At 38.9% G+C, this 3995-nt stretch overlaps 1 non-coding gene across 1 annotated transcript; it reads left to right on the top strand.

The window, feature by feature from the left end:
• The first annotated feature begins 3310 nt into the window (after positions 1-3310).
• LOC147786468 (small nucleolar RNA Z247) lies at positions 3311-3447 on the top strand. Its single transcript, XR_015414750.1, has one exon. It is a non-coding gene; the product is annotated as a small nucleolar RNA Z247 (small nucleolar RNA).
• The last annotated feature ends 548 nt before the right edge of the window (positions 3448-3995 follow it).

The following is a 3995-nucleotide window of genomic DNA, read 5'->3' as shown; positions in this document are numbered from 1 at the left end:
TAATTTATGCACCTTAGATTTGGGTAACAGCAGTACTAATTTGGAGAATGATCATATGCATATATTTGTGCCTACTAACTCTTTGAATGCAAAAAATATGGTGCCAAGCTTAGTTTCGGGATTGCTGCACAATCCTCTACATCACTGTTGCGCGAATCGGCAATGGTTGTTCTGCCAATGATTGGGGCCTCGGATCCTGTGCCTGCAGATTTTATTACGCAATGCTTGGTCGGATCCTCGGCCTTGGATCGGCCAACTGCTGTAGCATTGGCTGCTCCCCTCGGAATGGCTGGTACGACTTTCCCCTCTATTGTGGATCCTGCAGCTACTACTCATCCATATGGTACTTGATTGAAGCACAATATCAAGAAACCTAAGGTGCTTACAGATGGAACAATAACATAATTTGTGGTTCGGTCTTCTGCCTCTGAACCTACTTCACATATTACTGTTATGGAGCATCCCCTCTCGCGTCAGGCAATGAATGATGAATTTCAGGCACTTCTAAAAAATAAGACATGACACTTAGTTCCTCATCGTGCTGGTCTTAATGTTATTGATTGCAAATGGGTTTTCAAACTTAACCAAAAGCCAGATGGCTATTGATCGCTACAAAGCAGGCCTGGTTGCTAAAGAGTTTAAACACTAGTATGACATTGATTATGATGATACCTTTAGTCCAGTTGTTCAGCCCACTACCTGATATGAATCCAACAACTGATCACTTCCATGTAACCGAACGAGCAATTACAAGAAGCAATACAAAGAAGATTCAAGTATCAAATCAAGAAAATAATGAAGTGGCTGACATTGGAAAGTGATTAGAAGACTTGCCATTGGTAGTTGAATTACCAATTAAGACAATTTATGAATGCCTTATTTTCTTCAATTTGTATTTATTAGTGATTTGTAGTTGGTGGTTGAACTTTATTATGTTAGGGTTATCTTTTGGGCCTATTTAAAGACATGTAATATTCATATTTGGGGATGAAATGTTGAATACAAACAAAACCTCTGTGTTTTCTTGATACCTTTTTTGTGTTATTCATTTTCAAACCTTGCTTTAGGTTTGATATTTAAACCGATTCATTGAATTAGTTTTGATCAAGCTAATTATGGAGTGAATTGTCTTGGTATCTAAGAGTAACCATCATAGATTCTAAGTTCGATCTAAGAGTCTTTCATCTTCTAACAAGCTCTTGGTTGGAATCAATTCATTAAGTTAGCTTTCTCTGTGAATGTATGCAAGGATTCTAGAAGAACCTCTAACTTTGTAAATTCCAGCATTGTAGGCGCTTATTACTACCATTCGACTCTTATTACCTTTTGCTATTTCTCATGGTTGGGCTAATTCGGCAGATTGATATTCAAAATTCTTTTCTTCATGGTTTTCTTAATGAAGATGTTTATATCAAGCAGCCTCTAGATTTGTGGATTCTTAACATCCTAGTTATCTCTACAAGCTGGATAAGTCGTTTTATGACCTCAAAAAAGCTCCGCGTGCCTGGTTTTATACCTTCAAAGGCCGATGTCTCTCTTTTTCATTTTTAACAAGATGGGCATTCAGATGTATATCCTCATCTATGTTGATGACATTATGATCATCAGCTCATCTTCTATGGCTACTTAGAAACTTCTTACACAGCTTCGGGATGATTTTGCTGTCAAGGATCTTGATATTTTGAGTTATTTTCTTGAGATTGAGTATATCGCACTTTCAATACACTTGTTCTAACACAACATAAATACATTTAAGATTTATTGTCTATAACCAATATGCTTGCCTCCAAAGGTGTGCCCACACCTATGCTTCCTAGTGAGAAGTTGTTATTGGATGGTGGTGAAAAGCTCTTGCCTGAGGATACTACTCGCTATCAGAGTGTCATTGGTCCTGATATATTCTTTTTGTGTCAACATAGTGTGTTAGTGCATATCCTCCCCGACTTCTGTACATTGGGCGGTGGTCAAATGAATTCTCCGTTATTTACATGACACTATTGATATGGTCTTGTATCTTACAAAGTCCAGCACTGATTTGCTGAGTGCCTTCTCAAATGCTGATTGGGCTGGGAATCCTGATGACCATTGCAGCACTTGAGGCTATGTGATCTTCTTTTGTGACAATCTTATCTAATGGAGTTCAAGGAAACAATCGACAGTTTCTCGTTTTAATACGGAGACCGAATACAAGGCGGTTGCTGATGCCACTGCCGAATTAATCTAGATCCAAGTCCTCTTGCGTGAGCTTGGGATCTCGCAAGCGCAAGCGCCTAGCTTGTGGTGTTAAAACATTGGTGCCACCTCGTCGATATCATGTTGAGGTCCACCAATCCAATCTTTCATCGACAGACGAAGCATGCTAAGGTTGATTATCACTTCGTTCGTGAACGAGTATTGACTCGTCAGTTTGATGTGTGACTCATATCTCATCGATATCATGACAAAGCCACTGTCAGCTCCTTGTTTTAGCAGTTTTAGGCGCAATTTAAACTTTATACATCGTCGAGATTGAGGAGGGGGTGTTAAACGTTGAATAGGCCATCTCTATATTAGAAATATAATTTACTGATTTACTGGTTTTTATCCTAGATTAAGGAGAATCTGTGATTTCGTGGTTTGTTACCATTGATCAAGGAGAATCTATGATTTTCTTGTTTTGTTACCATGGATCAAGGAGAATCTATGATTTTCTGGTTTGTTACCATATAGATCAAGGCCCACCAATTCTACCACAAGAATTTCTTGAAACTTAGAAATGACAAATATGATGCTCGAACTTTTAAGGAAAACGTCTCAATTTGAGATCTGAATTACATTCATCCATGAATCTCAATTTTACATAACATATTGTGGGTATTTATAGTCTCCCAACAAAGGACGTTTGTGGACGGAATTTATTCCCGATCCCTTTTAATCTTCCCAAAAAAATAAGTCAAATTGACCATTTGACTTTTACATAATTTATGAAATTAAAAATAGTTTTTTTTTTAATAAATGTTGATGTGCTTGAGTGGTTAATATGACAGGTTTGAAATTAATTGAGCTTTCTGCACGTAGGTTCAATTTCTGTTGTTGGCATATTTTTTGAATCTTCATGACATTTTTTTAATCTTATTGGCAATAGGTCCATTTGGAACACCGTGATTCTTATCACGTGGGATACCCTACAGCGGATGTTTTTATCATCAACTTGTGCTTGCACTATTCAGATCCGTGTTGAGCTCGCTACATCCAAGAAATGCGATCTGTTTGCTATAGATTATTTTTGCAAGATCAAAAGGTTGACTACCGTGCTGGCAGTTGTCAGCTGTACCTGCGGGATTATGATGTGATCACGTATCTGCTCGCTATTCTTGGCCCTGACTATGATCCCTTCGTCACCTCGATAACTACGAGTGAAGCTCTCATGCTTGATGATGTGTTTGCACATCTAATGCCGTTTGAAGCTCGCTAACTACAACACAAGGTTGAACTTCAGTTAAATCTTGGATCTTCGGCCAATTATGCTAGTCGTGGTGGTCAGCAGAAGAACCGTGGGCGTAGGGATCATGGTCGTGGGCGTTCTCGAGGTTGCACGCCCTCTCGTCTTGCTGGTAATCGTCGTGATCCTTCTGCTCGTCCTTCCTGCCAAATCTGCGGCAAAGTGGGGAATACTGTCATTTGTTGCTGGTATAAGATGTATGAGTCCTATCAAGATGAACCTCCTTCTACGACACTAGCGACTACTTCCTCCTACAAGATTGATCTAAATTGGTACAACGTCACAGGCGTCATTGATCATATCACTAGTGACCTAGATTGTCTCGCTGTACGTGAACGCTTCATGGAGGTGAACAAGTTCAAGTTGGCAATGAAGCTAGTTTACGGATTTTGCATATTGGTCATTCTTGAATAAATACTGCTGCTCGTCCTCTTGGATTGCGTAATATTTTGCATGTTCCTGAAATTTCCAAACATCTTCTTACCGTTCATAAATTTTCTTGTGATATGATGTA

This window comes from Cucurbita pepo, chromosome 20 (assembly GCF_057944985.1).
Source record: "Cucurbita pepo subsp. pepo isolate OVF chromosome 20, ASM5794498v1, whole genome shotgun sequence".
In the NCBI taxonomy this organism is placed as follows: domain Eukaryota; kingdom Viridiplantae; phylum Streptophyta; class Magnoliopsida; order Cucurbitales; family Cucurbitaceae; genus Cucurbita; species Cucurbita pepo.
Note: the sequence above shows the minus strand (reverse complement) of the source record. Positions and strands in the feature narration are given on the sequence as shown.